Here is a 25759-nt window from a genome sequence, read left to right as displayed (position 1 = left end):
CCGCTGCATTACAGTAATACACTCGAGTGCATGCGGCCTAAGGCTGAAAGTGGTCATGCTGCAATTCTTATTTTGGCCACCAGATGGCAGGCCAGGATAAGAAACGACCAAAGTTGACTGTAAATGGCAAATATAACATCCCTGATAAACCAAAATCATTTTTTTTTAAATATAATTAATAAACTCATATGAGGCACAAAATGATCACAAAAAAAATATAGAAAAAAAGTTTAAATCAGCCCCCTTTCCAAATAATTTAAAAATACACATTGTGTATATATATATATATATATATATATATATATACATACATACACACACACACACACACACATACATACATATACACACACACACACACACACACACACACACACATACATACATACATACATATACACACACACACACACAGATCATGGGTATCACCGTGACTGAAAACGCCCATACTACTAAAATAGAAAAAAATAAATAAAATAATCCAATATTGAGAATTGTGTAATGGGGAAAAAAGGGTCAAATTAGCTGATTTGCTATTTTTTCATTGCTTCTCTTACCCCCAAAAATGTAATATGTGATCAAAAAGTCACACACTCCAAAATGGTATCAATAAATTGTATCAATAATTTGCATAATAACAAAATAAATAATTTCTGCCCAAGGCTGGCACCTACAGTGGCATGGCAGGTATGGTTTTAAACAGCATGATCAATTGTACCAGGCTATATGCCTGGTTTAAGAGGGTTGGTCATGGTGACAGGGCCTCTTTATCCCATCTTAGACAATGGGGGCATTTCGCTATTTCCGTCGGCCCCATAGAAATGAATGGGAGCTGTGGCCGCGCATGTGCGGAGCGCTCCCATTCACTTCAATGGGAGAGGCGGGGAGCTGCGCCTGGTGGTGGACGGACCCCGGGAAACCCAGGGTCCTCCAGCCACAACTCTCCCCGACTCTGTTCTCCTTGTAGGTGCGGGTCCCAAAGGTGGGACCCGCACCCATCAGACAATGGGGGCATATCCTAGCGATATGCCCCCATTGTCTAAGATGGGATAACCCCTTTAACTTAAATGCCATTTGCTGAAATGAGACAACCCCTTTAAGAGCATTTTCACACAGGCCAGACTTGTAGCAGAATCGGAATCCGACACAAACCTTATCCAGACGGATGGAACAGCCACTTTCTGCACCAAATCTGCCACATAGGAACACATCCTAGGGCAGGTTTCTGCTGTTGTGAAACTAGAACGCCCACAGAAATGAACACAGGATGCTGGGCATTGTAGATTCACCACAGCTGGGATGGTGCAGGGTCCTAAGGGATACATCTCTAAAGCACTTACAATACGGTTATTCCCAGAGTACTGCATATATATGGGGTACATGCAATGCAAAGAAATTTTAGCCAATGCCCCCATAGCTGTAACGGACTACCCTACAAGCTCAGTTCTCTCACATGTACACTAGAGGTGGTGGAGCACCTAGGTGCAGGCCGCCTCTGGGGTTCTGGTACATAAATAATGCAGAACAAGTCTATACAATCAACCTTTAGATTGTCAGCTCCTACGGCCAGCACCCCGTCTAGCCTGTAGTCCTCATGTATGTTTACTGCTTGTTCACTGCAAAAGAGTCTGCACACACACACAGCAATCTAACTAGTCTGCACACACACACACAGCAATCTAACTAGTCTGCACACACACACACAGCAATCTAACTAGTCTGCACACACACACACAGCAATCTAACTAGTCTGCACACACACACACAGCAATCTAACTAGTCTGCACACACACACACAGCAATCTAACTAGTCTGCACACACACACACAGCAATCTAACTAGTCTGCACACACACACACAGCAATCTAACTAGTCTGCACACACACACACAGCAATCTAACTAGTCTGCACACACACACACAGCAATCTAACTAGTCTGCACACACACACACAGCAATCTAACTAGTCTGCACACACACACACAGCAATCTAACTAGTCTGCACACACACACACACAGCAATCTAACTAGTCTGCACACACACACACAGCAATCTAACTAGTCTGCACACACACACACAGCAATCTAACTAGTCTGCACACACACACACAGCAATCTAACTAGTCTGCACACACACACACAGCAATCTAACTAGTCTGCACACACCACACAGCAATCTAACTAGTCTGCACACACACACACAGCAATCTAACTAGTCTGCACACACACACAGCAATCTAACTAGTCTGCACACACACACAGCAATCTAACTAGTCTGCACACACACACAGCAATCTAACTAGTCTGCACACACACACAGCAATCTAACTAGTCTGCACACACACACAGCAATCTAACTAGTCTGCACACACACACACAGCAATCTAACTAGTCTGCACACACACACAGCAATCTAACTAGTCTGCACACACACACAGCAATCTAACTAGTCTGCACACACACACAGCAATCTAACTAGTCTGCACACACACACAGCAATCTAACTAGTCTGCACACACACACACAGCAATCTAACTAGTCTGCACACACACACACAGCAATCTAACTAGTCTGCACACACACACACAGCAATCTAACTAGTCTGCACACACACACACAGCAATCTAACTAGTCTGCACACACACACACACAGCAATCTAACTAGTCTGCACACACACACACAGCAATCTAACTAGTCTGCACACACACACACAGCAATCTAACTAGTCTGCACACACACACCAGCAATCTAACTAGTCTGCACACACACACAGCAATCTAACTAGTCTGCACACACACACAGCAATCTAACTAGTCTGCACACACACACAGCAATCTAACTAGTCTGCACACACACACAGCAATCTAACTAGTCTGCACACACCACACAGCAATCTAACTAGTCTGCACACACACACACACAGCAATCTAACTAGTCTGCACACACACACACACAGCAATCTAACTAGTCTGCACACACACACACAGCAATCTAACTAGTCTGCACACACACACAGCAATCTAACTAGTCTGCACACACACACAGCAATCTAACTAGTCTGCACACACACACAGCAATCTAACTAGTCTGCACACACACACAGCAATCTAACTAGTCTGCACACACACACAGCAATCTAACTAGTCTGCACACACACACACAGCAATCTAACTAGTCTGCACACACACACACACACACAGCAATCTAACTAGTCTGCACACACACACACAGCAATCTAACTAGTCTGCACACACACAGCAATCTAACTAGTCTGCACACACAGCAATCTAACTAGTCTGCACACACACACACAGCAATCTAACTAGTCTGCACACACACACAGCAATCTAACTAGTCTGCACACACACACACAGCAATCTAACTAGTCTGCACACACACACAGCAATCTAACTAGTCTGCACACACACAGCAATCTAACTAGTCTGCACACACACACAGCAATCTAACTAGTCTGCACACACACAGCAATCTAACTAGTCTGCACACACACAGCAATCTAACTAGTCTGCACACACACAGCAATCTAACTAGTCTGCACACACACACAGCAATCTAACTAGTCTGCACACACACACAGCAATCTAACTAGTCTGCACACACACACAGCAATCTAACTAGTCTGCACACACAGCAATCTAACTAGTCTGCACACACACACAGCAATCTAACTAGTCTGCACACACAGCAATCTAACTAGTCTGCACACACAGCAATCTAACTAGTCTGCACACACAGCAATCTAACTAGTCTGCACACACAGCAATCTAACTAGTCTGCACACACAGCAATCTAACTAGTCTGCACACACAGCAATCTAACTAGTCTGCACACACACAGCAATCTAACTAGTCTGCACACACACAGCAATCTAACTAGTCTGCACACACACAGCAATCTAACTAGTCTGCACCACCACACAGCAATCTAACTAGTCTGCACACACACAGCAATCTAACTAGTCTGCACACACACAGCAATCTAACTAGTCTGCACACACACAGCAATCTAACTAGTCTGCACACACACAGCAATCTAACTAGTCTGCACACACACAGCAATCTAACTAGTCTGCACACACACAGCAATCTAACTAGTCTGCACACACACAGCAATCTAACTAGTCTGCACACATACCAATCTAACTAGTCTGCACATACCAATCTAACTAGTCTGCACATACCAATCTAACTAGTCTGCACACACACCAATCTAACTAGTCTGCACACACACCAATCTAACTAGTCTGCACACACACCAATCTAACTAGTCTGCACACACACCAATCTAACTAGTCTGCACACACACCAATCTAACTAGTCTGCACATACCAATCTAACTAGTCTGCACACCCACCAATCTAACTAGTCTGCACACACCAATCTAACTAGTCTGCACATACCAATCTAACTAGTCTGCACACACACCAATCTAACTAGTCTGCACACACACCAATCTAACTAGTCTGCACACACACCAATCTAACTAGTCTGCACACACACCAATCTAACTAGTCTGCACACACCAATCTAACTAGTCTGCACACACCAATCTAACTAGTCTGCACACCCACCAATCTAACTAGTCTGCACACCCACCAATCTAACTAGTCTGCACACACACCAATCTAACTAGTCTGCACACACACCAATCTAACTAGTCTGCACATACCAATCTAACTAGTCTGCACACACCAATCTAACTAGTCTGCACACACACCAATCTAACTAGTCTGCACATACCAATCTAACTAGTCTGCACACACCAATCTAACTAGTCTGCACACACACCAATCTAACTAGTCTGCACACACACCAATCTAACTAGTCTGCACACACACCAATCTAACTAGTCTGCACATACCAATCTAACTAGTCTGCACATACCAATCTAACTAGTCTGCACACACCAATCTAACTAGTCTGCACACACCAATCTAACTAGTCTGCAGTGCTGCACACCCACCAATCTAACTAGTCTGCACACCCACCAATCTAACTAGTCTGCACACACACACAGCAATCTAACTAGTCTGCACACACACAGCAATCTAACTAGTCTGCACACACACAGCAATCTAACTAGTCTGCACACACACACAGCAATCTAACTAGTCTGCACACACAGCAATCTAACTAGTCTGCACACACAGCAATCTAACTAGTCTGCACACACAGCAATCTAACTAGTCTGCACACACAGCAATCTAACTAGTCTGCACACACAGCAATCTAACTAGTCTGCACACACAGCAATCTAACTAGTCTGCACACACAGCAATCTAACTAGTCTGCACACACAGCAATCTAACTAGTCTGCACACACACAGCAATCTAACTAGTCTGCACACACACAGCAATCTAACTAGTCTGCACGCACGCACACAGCAATCTAACTAGTCTGCACACACACGGCAATCTAACTAGTCTGCACACACACAGCAATCTAACTAGTCTGCACACACACAGCAATCTAACTAGTCTGCACACACACAGCAATCTAACTAGTCTGCACACACACAGCAATCTAACTAGTCTGCACACACACAGCAATCTAACTAGTCTGCACACATACCAATCTAACTAGTCTGCACATACCAATCTAACTAGTCTGCACATACCAATCTAACTAGTCTGCACACACACCAATCTAACTAGTCTGCACACACACCAATCTAACTAGTCTGCACACACACCAATCTAACTAGTCTGCACACACACCAATCTAACTAGTCTGCACACACACCAATCTAACTAGTCTGCACACACACCAATCTAACTAGTCTGCACATACCAATCTAACTAGTCTGCACACCCACCAATCTAACTAGTCTGCACACACCAATCTAACTAGTCTGCACACACCAATCTAACTAGTCTGCACACACACCAATCTAACTAGTCTGCACACACACCAATCTAACTAGTCTGCACACACACCAATCTAACTAGTCTGCACACACACCAATCTAACTAGTCTGCACACACACCAATCTAACTAGTCTGCACACACACCCATCTAACTAGTCTGCACAACACAGCAATCTAACTAGTCTGCACACACACACACAGCAATCTAACTAGTCTGCACACACACACACAGCAATCTAACTAGTCTGCACACACACACACAGCAATCTAACTAGTCTGCACTAACACACACACAGCAATCTAACTAGTCTGCACACACACACACAGCAATCTAACTAGTCTGCACACACACACACAGCAATCTAACTAGTCTGCACACACACACAGCAATCTAACTAGTCTGCACACACACACAGCAATCTAACTAGTCTGCACACACACACGAGCAATCTAACTAGTCTGCACACACACAGAGCAATCTAACTAGTCTGCACACACACACAGCAATCTAACTAGTCTGCACACACACACAGCAATCTAACTAGTCTGCACACACACACAGCAATCTAACTAGTCTGCAACACACACACAGCAATCTAACTAGTCTGCACACACACACACACACAGCAATCTAACTAGTCTGCACACACACACACACAGCAATCTAACTAGTCTGCACACACACACAGCAATCTAACTAGTCTGCACACACACACAGCAATCTAACTAGTCTGCACACACACACAGCAATCTAACTAGTCTGCACACACACACAGCAATCTAACTAGTCTGCACACACACACAGCAATCTAACTAGTCTGCACACACACACACAGCAATCTAACTAGTCTGCACCACACACACACACACACACAGCAATCTAACTAGTCTGCACACACACACACAGCAATCTAACTAGTCTGCACACACAGCAATCTAACTAGTCTGCACACACAGCAATCTAACTAGTCTGCACACACACACACACAGCAATCTAACTAGTCTGCACACACACACACAGCAATCTAACTAGTCTGCACACACACACACACAGCAATCTAACTAGTCTGCACACACACACAGCAATCTAACTAGTCTGCACACACACACAGCAATCTAACTAGTCTGCACACACACAGCAATCTAACTAGTCTGCACACACACAGCAATCTAACTAGTCTGCACACACACAGCAATCTAACTAGTCTGCACACACACACAGCAATCTAACTAGTCTGCACACACACAGCAATCTAACTAGTCTGCACACACAGCAATCTAACTAGTCTGCACACACAGCAATCTAACTAGTCTGCACACACAGCAATCTAACTAGTCTGCACACACAGCAATCTAACTAGTCTGCACACACAGCAATCTAACTAGTCTGCACACACAGCAATCTAACTAGTCTGCACACACAGCAATCTAACTAGTCTGCACACACACAGCAATCTAACTAGTCTGCACACACACAGCAATCTAACTAGTCTGCACACACACAGCAATCTAACTAGTCTGCACACACACAGCAATCTAACTAGTCTGCACGCACGCACACAGCAATCTAACTAGTCTGCACACACACAGCAATCTAACTAGTCTGCACACACACAGCAATCTAACTAGTCTGCACACACACAGCAATCTAACTAGTCTGCACACACACAGCAATCTAACTAGTCTGCACACACACAGCAATCTAACTAGTCTGCACACACACAGCAATCTAACTAGTCTGCACACATACCAATCTAACTAGTCTGCACATACCAATCTAACTAGTCTGCACATACCAATCTAACTAGTCTGCACACACACCAATCTAACTAGTCTGCACACACACCAATCTAACTAGTCTGCACACACACCAATCTAACTAGTCTGCACACACACCAATCTAACTAGTCTGCACACACACCAATCTAACTAGTCTGCACATACCAATCTAACTAGTCTGCACACCCACCAATCTAACTAGTCTGCACACACCAATCTAACTAGTCTGCACATACCAATCTAACTAGTCTGCACACACACCAATCTAACTAGTCTGCACACACACCAATCTAACTAGTCTGCACACACACCAATCTAACTAGTCTGCACACACACCAATCTAACTAGTCTGCACACACCAATCTAACTAGTCTGCACACACCAATCTAACTAGTCTGCACACCCACCAATCTAACTAGTCTGCACACCCACCAATCTAACTAGTCTGCACACACACCAATCTAACTAGTCTGCACACACACCAATCTAACTAGTCTGCACATACCAATCTAACTAGTCTGCACACACCAATCTAACTAGTCTGCACACACACCAATCTAACTAGTCTGCACACACACCAATCTAACTAGTCTGCACACACACCAATCTAACTAGTCTGCACATACCAATCTAACTAGTCTGCACATACCAATCTAACTAGTCTGCACACACCAATCTAACTAGTCTGCACACACCAATCTAACTAGTCTGCAGTGCTGCACACCCACCAATCTAACTAGTCTGCACACCCACCAATCTAACTAGTCTGCACACACACACAGCAATCTAACTAGTCTGCACACACACAGCAATCTAACTAGTCTGCACACACACAGCAATCTAACTAGTCTGCACACACACACAGCAATCTAACTAGTCTGCACACACAGCAATCTAACTAGTCTGCACACACAGCAATCTAACTAGTCTGCACACACAGCAATCTAACTAGTCTGCACACACAGCAATCTAACTAGTCTGCACACACAGCAATCTAACTAGTCTGCACACACAGCAATCTAACTAGTCTGCACACACAGCAATCTAACTAGTCTGCACACACAGCAATCTAACTAGTCTGCACACACAGCAATCTAACTAGTCTGCACACACAGCAATCTAACTAGTCTGCACACACACAGCAATCTAACTAGTCTGCACACACACAGCAATCTAACTAGTCTGCACGCACGCACACAGCAATCTAACTAGTCTGCACACACACAGCAATCTAACTAGTCTGCACACACACAGCAATCTAACTAGTCTGCACACACACAGCAATCTAACTAGTCTGCACACACACAGCAATCTAACTAGTCTGCACACACACAGCAATCTAACTAGTCTGCACACACACAGCAATCTAACTAGTCTGCACACATACCAATCTAACTAGTCTGCACATACCAATCTAACTAGTCTGCACATACCAATCTAACTAGTCTGCACACACACCAATCTAACTAGTCTGCACACACACCAATCTAACTAGTCTGCACACACACCAATCTAACTAGTCTGCACACACACCAATCTAACTAGTCTGCACACACACCAATCTAACTAGTCTGCACACACACCAATCTAACTAGTCTGCACACACACCAATCTAACTAGTCTGCACATACCAATCTAACTAGTCTGCACACCCACCAATCTAACTAGTCTGCACACACCAATCTAACTAGTCTGCACACACCAATCTAACTAGTCTGCACATACCAATCTAACTAGTCTGCACACACACCAATCTAACTAGTCTGCACACACACCAATCTAACTAGTCTGCACACACACCAATCTAACTAGTCTGCACACACACCAATCTAACTAGTCTGCACACACACCAATCTAACTAGTCTGCACATACCAATCTAACTAGTCTGCACATACCAATCTAACTAGTCTGCACACACCAATCTAACTAGTCTGCACACACCAATCTAACTAGTCTGCAGTGCTGCACACACACCAATCTAACTAGTCTGCACACACCAATTACTACTCTTCACATACTAACTTAAAAGTTTGAGCGAGTAACACCCTGCGTACAGGACAGTCCGGACACGGCAGAACACACGGGATGCCTATGTACTGTACTCACCGTCCAGTGCAGCAACGCGCTAAACATTTCACATCCCACCGGCTGCAATACACTTCTCCGGCTCTTTAGTAGCCTGTCGGATTGAAATCCATGCGCATGCGCGAGTGTAGCTTGAGCCTCCATAGAAGGTAGTGGGAGAGTTTGAACAGGAGGTGGCGCTGTTTGCTACACAAGTGCAGAGCGCTTCTTCGCAGCTCCAGGACTGGATGTCATAATAAGAACCTGTGGGAATGATTGTGGGCTGTCAGCCCGGCCAAGTGTCCCTTCATTCCTGTCATAACCGTGTTATAGCGTTTTCGTGGTGGTCTCAGCAGCCATGGCTCAGTATTTATTGCAGACGGTGGGAAAGAAACCTGCACGAACAGTATTTCAGTAGAAAAAGAGTGAAGAAAATACTAGTTACATGGGTGACATGTTCCATGTTTGTAGGACCTGCTGATGTCCCTTCTGATGAGCCAGATGGCAGTGAGGTGCAGTTCATGTGACCACAGAGTCCACAGATTGGCTGCAGCAGTCTCTGTCACTTTCATCTTGTGGGGTCCACCAGGAGGCCCGGAGCTGGAATCCAGAGTGTTTGGAAAAGTAAGCTTTTTTTAAAAAAATTTTTAATCTTTGTTAACACAGTCTTGCCTTTTTTTTCACATATCACATCTTTTTATGGCCTTTTTTAGTTGTCTTTGTTTTGAAGAAAAAATAAAAGTATGAATTCCGGTTTTATCCAGCTGTTTTTACCCTATTAGGGCACTTGCACACGAACGTAGGGGCTCAGTGCATGTGCTGCGGACCGCATAAGGCGGTTCAGCAATACACGGGTCACCAGCCGTGTGCATTCCTCATCACGGATGCGGACCTATTCACTTGAATGGATCCGCAAATCTGGAGATGCGGTGCGGAACAGAAGCACAGAACTGAACCCCTCGGAAGCACTACGGAGTGCTTCTGTGGTGTTCCGTTCCGTGCTTCCATTCCGCAAAAAAAAGATAGAACTTGTTCAAGTGAATAGGTCTGCGATCCGCATGCGGCTGCCCCACGGTCGGTGCACCTGCATTGCGGACCGCAATTTGCAGTCCACAGTACGGGCACGGAGCCCTTACGTTCGTGTGCAAGAGCCCTTAGGCTGGTATTTTTAGTGGTTTTTGGTGTGTTTTTATTGGCACTTTCGCAACATTTTTTTTAGACAAAAACGCCAGCTCTAGATGTTGCATGGAAGTCTATGGGAAATATTAAAGCTGGACAAACAGGTTTGTTTTTTTGTTATGATATTTTTATTTATTTTTTTAAAAACATGCAAAAATGCACGCAGAAAAGCACCATTGACCCCCAAAAAACACATCTGAGGGGAGAAAAAATTGCCACTAGAAAGAAAAGATTTTTGTCCTGCGCAGGGCTGGCTCCAGTTTCGTGTGGGCCCTTGGGCGATAAATCTCAGTGGGCCCCCTTGTGGCATTTTTTTACATTGACCTTTCGCCCTGTGGTTCCCACACCATATAATAACCCCCTGTGGCCCCCAACAGTATAACGACCACCAGTGGCGCTTCACACAGTATAATGACCCCCCCAATGCCCCCACACACAGTGTAATGACCGCCAGTGGCCCCCCACACTGTATAATGACCCTCCAGTGTCCCCCCATTCAGAATAATGACCTCTAGTGGCTCCAGACAGTATAATGACCTCCCCATTGGCCCCCTCACTGGGGAGTCAAACTGTATGGAGGGGGCGCTGGGGACATTATACTGTATGCCTATATAGTGTACCATTCCAGCCAAGAACTATGCTTACTGCTGCATATAATATGTAATGTGTCTCTGCTAGCACTGCAAATGCTGATTGGCCAGCCAGCAGAGAGACAACACACACAAACAGAGTGAGTGCTGGACTGGACTTGAGAGACGGCAGCCAGACACTGAGGTAGTGCTGGGTAAGGGCTGATGCACACCACCGTGTACTGGCCGAGCCCATGCTGCGGACAGCAAATTGCCTGTATGGGGTCCACGATCCTCATCCAACGGTCCAGAGGCACAAACAGTCAACCCACAGAAGCACTCCGTAGTGCTTCCGATCAGTCTCTCCGTTCCGCATCTCCTGGATTGCGAACACAACACATTCAAATGAATGGGTCCGTGATGCGGGATGCACACAGCTGGTGCCCGTGTATTGCGGGCTGCAATGCGGCCATGGCCAGGCAATGGCTGTGTGCATGAGCCCTAAGGAGGAGGGGGAGTACAGGGAGCTGAAAGGCAAGGACTGAGCCCAAGGCAGGTCTTGGAAAGTGACAGGAGCGTGTGTGTGTGTGTAATTAGGGGGCATCCACGGCCGGACCTCTTTCCCCCAGGGGCCCCATAGAAACTCTGTGGTCTGCCTCTATTGGAGGTACACCACTGGCAGTGCCCCCCCCCCCCCCCCCCACAGGAGCAGCAGGCCCCGACCCTTTCCCGGGTATGCCGGGTGCTGACGCCAGCCCTGGTCCTGCGTTAGGTATTTCTATGTAATTTCTGAAGCTGGTGTTTTAGCCTAAAAAAATATGGATAAAAATGCACCAAAACCTTGTGCTCTGTCTCCAGCGGACATTACCCCTTGGTACATGATACATTTTGAGTCTCCTTATGTCCGGTTTGGAGTAATTCTCTATACCCGTTGCCTGGATGTGGCCTGGAGGGTAGTAATTAATAAAAAATATGCACGTTGTCTCTAGTGGACATTACCCCTGTCCTTTTTACTCCTATCACTCCTTTAGCTCTGTACATTATGCCTTAATACCTGCTGCACTTACATCATTATGCCGCCGTTTTGGTCTCTGATATAATTGAAGTGTTATGACACTTCGTCGCTGGATCGCCCCCTTGTGAGTAAGCTGGCACAGTGGGTGGCGGCACACTGTGGTTCAGCCACGTCTCCCTGGTGGTTTAGGGGCTTGATCAGCCCGATGGGAGGGGTTTCCTTTATTTAGTCAGCGCCTGTGAGTGGCCAAGTCACAGCATTCTAGTGCTGAGGCTGCCGCCTCACAACACGAGGCGGACGGCGTGTCGCATGTTTGTCTGTCTTAGCTTAACTTACCCCGTGTTCCTGATGAGCCTAATATAGGCGAAACACGTAGAGCTGTAGATAGGATTAGTTTGATGACAGTCGCGTACATGACTTATCATAGCTAGCACTGAGCTAATAATAGGCTTTCACTTTCTCACAGCTGGAGTATTAGGTGCAGACATTGCATCGAGTGGCACTTGACTAATAGGGCACAGGTGTCTATCCTCACCGTTGGAGTGTTTATTCTTGACACCGGGTGTCTTGAATCAATAGTGTGTCCCCACTAGCCTTTAGAGGCATTCCGTTATTCCTGCATAACGGAAACGGGACGGATCCGTTATGCAGTCCATAGACTTCTGTTATGACGGAATGAACAACGGAATGCCTCTAAAGGCATTCCGTCATAGAATTGCATTATGGTCCGTGGTAACAGAATCCATAACGCAATTCACCTTTTACCACCAAAGCGTGAACGAATTTCACAACATGAAATTTGCTCATCTCTACTCACAATGTTATCAAAGCATTGTGCTGTGTCAGGTTACACACAACTGTGCACTTATTACTACTTTCTTCTGGGGGCCTATTAGTCTCTGTTTGTAGATACACCTAGTGGCGTCATTTCATTTACTGAACTCCACTTAGGTGATTGGTATCTCATCCAGGTCCTCAGTGATCACATTAGCCTTGACACACCCGGTCATACAGGGCTTTCCCTCCAACTTATTTTTTGATTATCGGAATAAAGATTTTTAGTTTTAGTTTTAAATGTTCCTTTGAGGCAGTGATTTAAAAATGCACCAAAACCTGCAAAATTCCAGAAAAACAACCAGTGTGACACCTGCGTTTAGGCAACTTTGACACCATCTGTGTTCGGTCAGTATTTTGCATCAGTAAGTCAAATCCTTCTACATAGAAAAGTATAATGGAAAGATTTGTGCCTCTTATTTGTTTTGGGCCCAGTCCTTTTCGGACCAGCCCCACAGAGCTATCTTTTACAAAAGCTTTTGGGGGAGGGGGGAGAGGGGAGGTTGTTCTGCCATGGTTGTCAAGGAATTCTGCGTACCAGCCCCACAGAGCAATCATCAACTCTTCGCTGCATGTCCATTGGTGGGATTCAGCCAGTTCAGGACAGTTCTCCCGATCCAGTTTGCTGGCTGAATTCCATTCCGGTTCTTTGTCCTGCTGTCAGTTGCTGACAGCAGTACAGGGCCCCTTTGATCTTCTGTAACTGGGATCCCTACACTTGCATGTCACAGACAACTGTATCACTGTCTTCAGGCCGGAAATACAGACCGGAGTGGGCTTGGCATTTCTCCCAAACAAAGTTGTGTCTGGAGACCTTGAAGGGGTTGTCTCATCTCAGACAATGGGGGGATATTGCTAGGATATGCCCCCATTGTCTTATAGGTGCGGGTTCCAGAGTCTCACACCTATATCAAGAACAGAGCCCCGAAAGGGGTGGCCGGTGACTGCGCATGTGCAGCCACCCTCCATTAATTTTCTATGAGGCTGATGAAAATAGCAGAGCGCTGGCTCAGCTATTTCCGTCGGGCCCATAGGAGAGAATGGGAGCGGTGGCCAGTCATGCACAGTGCGCTCCCATTTACTTCTATGGGGAGAGTGCTTGGTGGTGACCAAGACTGAGTCCTTCAGCCACCACTTTGGGAGGCTCCATTTAGGAGATAGGTGCGGGTCCGAGTTGTGGGACCTGCACCTATAAGACAATGGGGGCATATCCTAGCGATATGCACCCATTGTCTGAGATGAGACAACCCCTTTAATAAAATACTCTATTTTGCTACACAAAAATATATCTACCCACCTTCTACAATGTTCTTACTGCAGTCAGAAATGAACCATTCTGGTTCGGGTTTCCACAAAAGTTTTGATTATGTCTTCCATGTTCAATGACATGCAGACTCTCTGTTCAGTGGAGATCATTGCTAAGCCGTTCTGTCTTTCTTGAGACATGGAGGAGACGCAGCGCAGGTAATTTTTAATCAGCTTTAAACAGCAGAAACAACAGTGATGGGCAATGTTAAGAGTAAGTGCAGGGCAATGCTTAAATTGCCATAAAGCTCCAAGAGATTCTCCTTCCAAATGTAATCTTACATGTCTGCAGGAGAAGATACGTGATCTGGAAAAACACTGTCAGCTGCTCTCACTTCCATAACCAGGTCTTGGACATCAATATAACCCAGTGTGTCTCTAGTTTTTACATCCTCCAGTGTGTTCTCTGGAACTGCATTTTTCATGCCATTTGCTGAGTACAAAAATCCAGAGGGAAAAAATATCAGATTTGGTGAACCTTTCACTGGTACTATTTAGTGCCGTATCAATCAGGGGAAGGAAGAAATCCTGGTTGAAAAGCTGTTCTGGTGCAATCTGAGCTTGCTCATTTCCCTCATAAAGTCATAAACTTGCGAGCTCTTCTTAGTCATTGCCACAGGGAATATCATATCTATCTGTAATTTCTCTAGCTTCTCTTTGGGCTGACGAAAGTCTGTGATCCTGGTAGTCTTGGAGAAACTGTTTAACCTTGTCAGTCTCTCTTCACTGCATCAGTTGCCCTATTAGGGCTCTGTAGGAGTTTGCTTATATGACTAATGTGAAACAACACCGAGGATAAATCGCTATGACATCAATTCCTTACACGTCTTCTGTGCTGAAGAGAGCCTCTCCGTCCCTTTTCTCCACAGCATTTTTAATCGGTGCATATAAGGCTTCCACGATCTCAGTTCCTGATTGAACTGTGTCATTAACTCTATCTAGCCAAGAAAATTGCCATTATGGGCCTCAAATAGTTTGTCTGAATGCCCTCTCAGTACCAGGTTGTGTTCAGCTAAAACAAACAATAGCAATTATCCATCTTAAAACTGCTCACCAGTGATGTACTTGAAGAGCATGCAGTTCTTGACTAGCACTGCAATGGTTGTCCCTGCCAATTCATGCCAGCTATGCATACCTGTACTGGCCCTGCCTTTTTCGTGCTCTCTTAAATGGTTATGAATATTGATCCACAAGAGATATCCACCACTTCTTAAAGCAAACTTGCTTCCCGTTTTAAAGAGTGCACAAAAGAAGGAAAACACAGAGTCGCTGCTCATTGACTAAACTAGCCAATATCAGAAAAATCTGAATCCTATATTTGAATTGGTTCACGTTTGGCAATTTTACACCATAGTTGGTTAGCCAATGTTTCAGGCCAAATTGTCACGTCTATTAAACCTACAAAACACCTCTCTGTCTAACCTAGACAGCAACACACACCACCTGTATATCATCTAATCTATAAGCAAAAAAACTCAAGTGGGAAAAATATATCAAAATATCACTTTATTCTCAGATATAATAAATAAGGGAAAAGACAGGATGGAAAACAGTATACAGAGAGCCATAGGGCAGTATACACAATGCGGGACCATGTATGTCCACACAAATAAGCATGGATAGCCTACAGGTAAAAACAATTATGGTGCATGAATAATCAATCCTGCACAGAAGATAGAGAATAAATGGATAAATATAGGGCCCAACAAGGGGATATATCCTATGCAGCAGGATCAATTAGATTACTGATTATTCATGGACCTCACATCAACAGAAGTTATGTGTACATATATAGACTTGCAAGACTCCAGCATGTATAATACAATGAATATCACATATAAGTGCCGTCACTGGATGTCAGATTACAACCATATCCCACAGCGGCTGAGGTGAAACGCGCGTCGAGGTCTGCGCTTTTGGGCTTACACTTGCGTTCATCATGTCCTCGTTCCATGTATACGTTCCATGTATAGTACTATGGTGTATCTAGACATGGTTTCATTTCACATCCATATTAGGCCCATGATATCATCTGTGGGATATTGTTATAATCTGACATCCAGTGACTGCACTTATATGTGATATTCATTGTATTATACATGCTGGAGTCTTGCAAGTCTATATATGTACACATAACTTCTGTTGATGTGAGGTCCATGAATAATCAGTAATCTAATTGATCCTGCTGCATAGGATATATCCCCTTGTTGGGCCCTCTATTTATCCATTTATTCTCTATCTTCTATGCAGGATTGATTATTCATGCACCATAATTGTTTTTACCTGTAGGCTATCCATGCTTATTTGTGTGGACATACATGGTCCCGCATTGTGTATACTGCCCTACGGCTCTCTGTATACTGTTTTCCATCCTGTCTTTTCCCTTATTTATTATATCTGAGAATAAAGTGATATTTTGATATATTTTTCCCACTTGAGTTTTTTTTGCTTACAAATTGTCACGTCATCAGAAAGAATGGTAAGGTTAGGTTCACTTATTACCTCCTCCGTGCTTAAAGGTGTGTTACCATCTTGGACATACGGTATATGTTAGTATATAGCTAGAGGACCCACAATATGCCAAAAGGCGCACCCCGCATGTATTGCTGCTCTCCATTCATTTCTGTGGGACTTCCAAAAATAGTTGAGCAGTGCACTTGGCTATTTTTGGAAGCCACATTGAAATGAATGGGAAGCGCACCATACAAGCGCAGCCAAAGCTCCATTCACTTCTATGGAGCTTATGGAAAAAGCCGTGCTAGTGTCTGTCCTAGCAATATGCCCCCATGTCTAAGATGAGAATATCCCTTTAACTGATGATAAAGAGAAACCTCGGGAGAAATGGTAGGACTAGCAACTTAAGGCACAGGTGCAGCTTCTTCTGACATCCTAGTGAAGGAATTGGAGAGCTTTGGCAGGCTTTCTACGCTAGAGTTTATTTTCTTTCTTTTTTTCAGCACCACTGGGATACGAGCATTTCATTGTTGTGTTCAAGAGTCCTATTAGGTTATCTAGTGTCATTGAAATAAAGAATGTTTTAAGTATCCACATTCAATTAAACATCATAAGAACAATCCTAACCCAGAAATTCTCTGCTACTATATACAAATGTGCCTAAATATCCCATGCCAATAACTGATCACTCTATCCCTGTAGCAATGAACTTTTGTTTTTGAACCACAGGTTGGTTACAGACTTACAGGGTACCCTAAATAGAACTGGCTGCAGTCTGCAGTGAGTCAAGGGGGTGCCACCCAATTACTCTGGCTCTGAATTTCAGATACATGTGAATGGAAGTGCCAGGAGAAGGAAAACCTTAAAGGCAAGCCTATGTAGGTGTAAAACTCTGTACAGTATTGGAGGGTGATCATTTCAGCAACCCCCATAAGTGCTAGTTGTAAGTGGTCAAACTCTCATTCCAATACGCATACACTCCACTTCTCCCCAGTACTGTAATGGGCAGTGGTCACATCTGGTAACTTAAACGCTTCTTTCCATGTGGGCCTGGTATCATCACTGTCATCAAGATGGAAACAGTTTCCTACAAAGACCCATTTGAATATGGGAAAATCTGTTAGCTGAGCTTTGGTCTTTTCCTAATGATGATGATAAAATATGGCAGATAATATTACTCGTCCTCTTCCGAATGAACATCAATAAGTGATTGAGGCAATCTGAGGCTGAGTGTCCTGGTCCTGTCAATGTCACGTTCACTAGAGAAGAGGAGGTATAAGCAATGTCACTACTTTACCAGTACAGCTGCCCTAGGACAGCCCTAGAGACAATTGTGCAACTCACTGTGCTCAATGTAACTGGTGCACTACTACAGAGATGTTTCAGTCAAGACCATTGCTTGCCGGGTAATAGACTATAGGGTTGGCCGACATACATCTGGAGAATAAGGACTCTTACCTAATGATGTTGATGAAATATGGCAGATATTATTGCTCCTCCTCTTACAAATGAACAGCAATGAGTGATTGAGGCAGTCTGGGGCTCAGATCAGGCGGAAGGTCCTCAGTGTCCAGGTCCTGTCAATGTCAAGTTCACTGGAGATAAATTGCTGAAAAAACTATGTCTGTGGGGTAATAATGTGATATATATTACTAATAATCAGGGCCAGACTTCGGTTTTTATGGCACCCTGTACCAGTGGTGTATCTTGGTTTTGTGCTGCCCTAGGCGAGACTAAACTCGGTCACCCCCCTAATATAAATTTTACCCATTTTATTTACCCAGCCATTTTATTTAATACATTTGTGCTAATTTCTGTGTTGGTTGGAGGGGGGTGAGGGGCAGTATTACACAATCTGTATATGTATAAAAAAAATATATAAAGATTGTTTAATACTGCCCCTCACAACCCCCCCCCCCCCCCCCCCCCCTCCCCCCAACAGCACAGAAATTAGCACAAATACATTAAATAAAATGGCTGGGTAAATAAAATGGGTAAAATTTATTATTCTAAATCATTATTCTAAAAATTAAAAAAGCACAACTTCTAACACAAATGTATTTTACAGATTACTTTTTTTTTTTTTTTAAAACAATGTGCAGCTAGAGATAGTACAGTATTAACCCCTCCCTAATTCTCCGCCCTCTAATCACCCAACGGGTCCCAACCCCCTTAGCCCATAAAACAACTAAGTAATAGATTTTTTGTGAATTACTGTAATTTAGGTACAGTTTTTGAAGACAACAGGCTCAGGGATCAATGCATTGGTGGCCGGGGCCTGGCCTCAGTGTTCACGGTGACCGTGTGCAGGATCCATTCTGCACTTGGAGGAGATAAGGCTCAGCCTAGCTTTGTCAGCCCGTGACTGCACCTCTGTGTGACGTCACGACGGAAACTCGTAGACGCAAAAGGCAGGGGAGGTCGGGAGGAGGAAGTAAGTCTTTCAACATCTTAACAATGCGGCGCCGGCGATGCTGCTCGCATAGTGAAGGATCGGATCGGAGAAGGGGCAAAAAAAATATTTAGCATATTGTGTAACTATCACTAAGCAAACAAGGCCTTTTGCCGCCCCATTGGCAAGTGCCGCCCTAGGCAAATGCCTTGTTTGCCTTGTGATAGATACACCCCTGCCCTGTACCAGAAGTCTTTTTGGCACCCCTTCCTCTCCTCCAAAACACAAATCTACAACCGTGAAGGACCACTGCTCCATTCACCACTACGTGTCTTTCGAAAATAGATAAACACTAGGTATTTTCTGGGTATTATAGCAGTGAATGGAGAGAAAGCCATGCATGCACAGTAGTTGTGATGCCATACCAAGCCCACAAATACAACTCAACAACCAAGCATGGTGCACAAATACAGCACCAGAACCAAGCAAAGTACATAAATACAGTACCAGAACCAAGCTCATTACATACATACTTCACCTGAACCAAGTAATTTACACAAATACAGCACCAGAATCAAGCCCATTACATACATTAATTTACAAAAGTGAATACACCCCTCACATTTTTGTAAATTTGTTATTGTATCTATTCATTGGACAACACTGAAGATATGACACTTTGATACAATGTAAAGTAGTTAGTGTACAGCTTGTATAACAGTGTATATTTGGTGTGTCCTCAAAATAACTCAACAAGCAGCCATTAATGTCTAAATCACTGGCAACAAAAGTGAGTACACCCCTAAGTGAAAATGGTCAAATTGTGCCCAAAGTGCTAGTATTCTGTGTGGCCACCATCATTTTTTAGCCCTGCTTAACACTCTTGGGCGTGGCGTTCACTAGAATCCTCTTCCACTCCTCCATGATGACATCACTGAGCTGGTGGATGTTAGAGAACTTGTGCTCCTCCACCTTCTGTTTGAGGATGACCCACAGATGCTGAATAGGGTTTAGGTCTGGAAAAATGATTGGCCAGTCCAGCACCTTTACCCAGGGGTGTATCTATCACAAGGCAAACAAGGCATTTGCCTAGGGCGGCACTTGCCAATGGGGCGGCAAAATGCCTTGTTTGCTTAGTGATAGTTACACAATATGCTAAATATTTTTTTTGCCCCTTCTCCGATCCGATCCTTCACTATGCGAGCAGCATCGCCGGCGCCGCATTGTTAAGATGTTGAAAGACTTACTTCCTCCTCCCGACCTCCCCTGCCTTTTGCGTCTACGAGTTTCCGTCGTGACGTCACACAGAGGTGCAGTCACGGGCTGACAAAGCTAGGCTGAGCCTTATCTCCTCCAAGTGCAGAATGGATCCTGCACACGGTCACCGTGAACACTGAGGCCAGGCCCCGGCCACCAATGCATTGATCCCTGAGCCTGTTGTCTTCAAAAACTGTACCTAAATTACAGTAATTCACAAAAAATCTATTACTTAGTTGTTTTATGGGCTAAGGGGGTTGGGACCCGTTGGGTGATTAGAGGGCGGAGAATTAGGGAGGGGTTAATACTGTACTATCTCTAGCTGCACATTGTTTTAAAAAAAAAAAAAAAAGTAATCTGTAAAATACATTTGTGTTAGAAGTTGTGCTTTTTTAATTTTTAGAATAATGATTTAGAATAATAAATTTTACCCATTTTATTTACCCAGCCATTTTATTTAATGTATTTGTGCTAATTTCTGTGCTGTTGGGGGGAGGGGGGGGGGGGGGGGGTTGTGAGGGGCAGTATTAAACAATCTTTATATATTTTTTTTATACATATACAGATTGTGTAATACTGCCCCTCACCCCCCTCCAACCAACACAGAAATTAGCACAAATGTATTAAATAAAATGGCTGGGTAAATAAAATGGGTAAAATTTATATTAGGGGGGTGCCCGAGTTTAGTCTCGCCTAGGGCAGCACAAAACCAAGATACACCACTGCCTTTACCCTCAGTTTCTTTAGCAAGGCAGTGGTCGTCTTGGAGGTGTGTTTGGGGTCATCATGTTGGAAAAGTGCACTGCGGCCCGGTTTCCGAGGGGATCATGCTCTGCTTCAGTATGTCACAGTACATATTGGCATTCATGGTTCCCTCAATTAACTTTAGTTACCCACAGCCGGCAGCACTCATTCAGCCCCAGACCATGACACTCCCACCACCATGCTTGACTGTAGGCAAGACACACTTGTCTTTGTACTCCTTACCTGGTTGGCGCCACACACGCTTGACACCATCTGAACCAAATAAGTTTATCTTGGTCTCGTCAGACCACAGGACATAGTTCAAGTAATCCATGTCCTTAGTGTGTTTGTCTTCAGGAAACTGTTTGCAGGCTTTCTTGTGCATCATCTTTAGAAGAGGCTTCCTGTTGGGTCGACAGCCATGCAGACCAATTTGATGCAGTGTGTGGCTTATGGTCTGAGCACTAACAGGCTGTCCCCCACCTCTTTAACCTTTGCAGAAATGCTGGCAGGACTCGTACGTCTATTTTGAAAAGACAACCACTGGATCTGACGCTGAGCATGTGCACTGAACTTGCTTGTTCGACCATGGTGAGGCCTGTTCTGAGTGGAACCTGTCTTGTTAAACCGCTGTATGGTCTTGGCCACCATGTTGCAGCTCAGTTTCAGGGTGTTGGCAATCTTCTTATAGCCTAGGCCATCTTTATGTAGAGTAACAATTCATTTTTTTTTCAGATCCTGAGAGTTCTTTGCCATGAGGTGCCATGTGTCATGGTCTTACCTCCTTGCTGTTCTCCTTCGTTTGACATGTGCTGGCGGCCATCTTGGTTTCTGGGTTTCTTGTAGCCTCCCACCCTGCGGCTCCTCCTTCCCACTGGGAGGAGCTGGATGCCCAGCTCATATATATAGGAGGTCTGTGGCTTCAGTTCCCTGCTTGGTCCTCCTGTGCTCACATGCTTCTAAGACTGCTGCTGCTTCTGGTTCCTGATCCTGGCTTCGTCTGACTACCCTGCTGATTCCTGATCCTGGCTTCGTCTGACTACCCTGTTGGTTCCTGATCCTGGCTTCATCTGACTACCCTTCTGGTTCCTGATCTCTGGTTTCGCAAGACCCTGCTTCGGTTTAGCCATCCGTTTGGACTTTTGCCTTACAGCTTTATTTTCAATAAAGCCTTCTTATTTCCACTCATCTCTTGTTGTACGTCTGGTTCATGGTTCCATGACATTAGGACCAAGCCATGAATTCTGACAGTACAGGGCCATCCTCGCTACCTACGCTGGTTGCCAGACTTGATCAGCAGGATCACCTGTTGGGTCGGTTCGCTGTGGCGTTGCAAACCCTGCTTGAACGCACGGCTCATTTAGCTTCCGTTGCCGATGGGTCGGTTGTCGCTCCTGGGCCCGCTCCTACTGCCGCTCCGGTTGTTGCGCCAGAGTCTACCCTGACACCTGTTGCTGCGCCTGCGGTGTTTCGGGGTATGACCGGTTCTGCCCCCCTTCCACAGCGCTTTGGGGGAGAGCCAACTCAGTGCCGAGGTTTCCTTAACCAGGTGGGCATTTACTTCGAGTTGCTGCCACATGCCTTTCCTACTGAGAGATCAAAGGTGGGCTTCTTGATCTCGCTGCTCTCGGACAAGGCCTTGGCCTGGGCCAGCCCTTTATGGGAGAACAACAATCCGGTGGTTGCCGAGTTTTCCGGTTTTGTTGCTTCTCTTCGGAAGGTATTCGATGTGCCGGCTCGTGCTGCCTCTGCTGCGAAGCTCCTTATGTCCATCAGACAGGGTTCACGATCCGTAGCTGAATACGCCATTGAGTTTCGTACCCTGGCAGCAGAGGTGGGCTGGAATAATGAGGCTCTGGTCGCTGCTTTCTCTCATGGTCTCTCGGATGCCTTGAAGGATGAGGTTGCAGCTAAGGACCTACCTGTGGAGCTCGAGTCTCTTATTTCTTTCCTGATTTTGATTGACACCAGACTCAGGGAGAGACCTTCCTTTCAGGAGAGCCTGCGGAGGCCTTCTAACAGATTGGCGCCTACGTTTGCTGTCCCACCCGTGCCTCCCTCTCCTCCCACGCCTCCTGGGGATGACTTGTCTGGGGGTGAACCCATGCAGCTGGGGTTTGCTCGCCTGTCCGAGGGGGAGAGGGTACTCCGGAGACGCGAGGGCCGATGCATGTACTGTGGTCTCGGTGGGCATTTTCGGTTGGCATGCCCGAACCGTCCGGGAAACGCTCGCACCTGAGATCCTGTCGGGGGCAGATCTTGGGTGGAGTCTCCTCGTCCCCGGTTTCCCGTGTTGACAAACCACTGATTACTGTTGTCCTCTCCTGGGTCGGGGGCTCGGTGACGACCCAGGCGTTGGTGGACTCTGGTGCTGGTGGTTTGTTCATTGATAGTGTGTTCGCTGCCGCCAATTCCATTCCTCTGCAGCCTCGAGGTTCCCCACTGGCTCTTGAGGCGATAGACGGCAGACCCCTTCTGCCGCCACACGTGACTCATGAGACCCTTCCAGTGGGGATGGCCATTGGTGCCGTTCACAGAGAGTCGGTCTGTCTCCAGGTTATTTCGTCTCCACACTACTCGGTGGTCTTGGGGTACCCCTGGCTCCAGAAGCATAAGCCGACTTTCGATTGGAAATCGGCCGAGATCCTCTCGTGGTCACCGCAGTGTGGGGCTAGTTGCATCCATGGGCCTGTCAAGTTGCTGTGTACTTCCTCGGACTCTCTGTTGCCTCCTGAATACGAGGAGTACCGGGATGTATTCGATAAGGTGCGTGCGGTTGCCCTACCCCCGCACCGCCCATACGATTGTGCCATAGAGTTACAATCTGGTGCCGTTCCTCCTCGTGGCAAAGTCTATCCACTGTCGGTAGCGGAGAATGAGGCCATGGAGGAGTACGTGAGGGAGGCGCTTTCACGCGGACACATTCGCAAATCCTCGTCCCCGGCAGGGGCTGGATTTTTCTTTGTGAAAAAGAAGGGCGGTGAGTTGAGGCCTTGCATCGATTACAGGGGTCTCAATCGCATCACGATCAAGAACGCTTAACCGATACCCTTGATTTCCGAGCTGTTCGATCGCCTCAAAGGGGCCACGGTCTTTACCAAACTCGACCTGAGGGCGGCATATAACCTGGTAAGGATCAAGGCGGGCGATGAGTGGAAGACCGCGTTTAACACCAGGACCGGTCATTATGAATCCTTGGTTATGCCCTTTGGGTTGTGCAATGCGCCCGCAGTCTTCCAGGAATTCATCAACGATGTTTTCCGTGACCTGTTGCAGCAGTGTGTGGTGGTCTATTTGGATGACATCTTGGTATATTCTGAATCCATGGAGGCCCACATTCTGGATGTCAGACGAGTGTTGCAACGGTTACGAGAGAACAAGCTGTTCGGTAAGCTTGAGAAATGCGAATTTCACCGATCCCAGGTAACCTTCTTAGGTTACATCATTTCCGCTGAGGGGTTCTCCATGGATCCTGAGAAGTTTTCGGCTGTCTTACAGTGGCCCCAGCCCAGTGGTCTTCGTGCCCTGCAGCGCTTTTTGGGCTTCGCCAATTATTATCAGAAGTTCATCAGGGACTTTTCCATGCTAGCCAAGCCTCTCACGGATCTGACCAGGAAAGGCAGTAATCCCCAGGTCTGGCCGCCCGAGGCCATCCGAGCTTTTGAGGCTCTGAAGTCCGCCTTTGTGTCGGCTCCGATTCTGTCGCATCCCAACCCTGGGTTGCCGTTTGTCCTCGAGGTGGACGCGTCTGAGACGGGAGTAGGCGCCCTCCTGTCTCAGCGTAGAACACCAGAGGGTCCTCTGCTTCCTTGTGGGTTTTACTCCCGGAAACTGTCTTCCGCGGAGTGCAACTATCAGATTGGTGACAGGGAGTTATTGGCCATCGTGCAGGCCCTTAAAGAATGGAGGCACTTGCTCGAGGGCTCGGTGGTTCCGGTTCTCATCCTGACGGACCACAAGAATCTGACCTACCTCTCTGAGGCCAAGAGATTGACACCACGTCAGGCCAGATGGGCTCTGTTCTTGTCACGTTTTAATTACGTGGTCTCCTACCTACCCGGTTCCAAGAACATCAGAGCGGATGCCTTATCACGGCAGTACTCCGAGCTGTCCGGGGAGGAGTCGATTCCGACTTCGGTCATACCTCCGAATCAGATCCTGGCCGCCATTCGCACCAGCCTGACCTCTCCCCTGGGTGAGCAGATTTTGGCGGCTCAATCTGGTGCTCCCTCTGGGAGACCCAACGGCAGGTGTTTTGTGCCTGAGGAGTTGCGCACT

The 25759-nt window shown here is 45.9% G+C and overlaps 1 protein-coding gene across 1 annotated transcript in view; it reads right to left on the bottom strand.

The window, feature by feature from the left end:
• Positions 1-9806, bottom strand: part of MRAP2 (melanocortin 2 receptor accessory protein 2) — a 90284-nt gene extending 80478 nt beyond the window's left edge. The window contains exon 1 of the mRNA XM_044291132.1: positions 9775-9806. The gene's annotated coding sequence lies outside the window, so the exon portion shown is untranslated. The remainder of the gene's footprint in view (positions 1-9774) is intronic.
• Positions 9807-25759: the final 15953 nt, after the last annotated feature.

Source organism: Bufo gargarizans, chromosome 4 (assembly GCF_014858855.1).
Source record: "Bufo gargarizans isolate SCDJY-AF-19 chromosome 4, ASM1485885v1, whole genome shotgun sequence".
Lineage (NCBI taxonomy): Eukaryota > Metazoa > Chordata > Amphibia > Anura > Bufonidae > Bufo > Bufo gargarizans.
The sequence above is the reverse complement of the archived record's forward strand: the minus strand, read 5'-3'. Positions and strand labels throughout refer to the sequence as shown.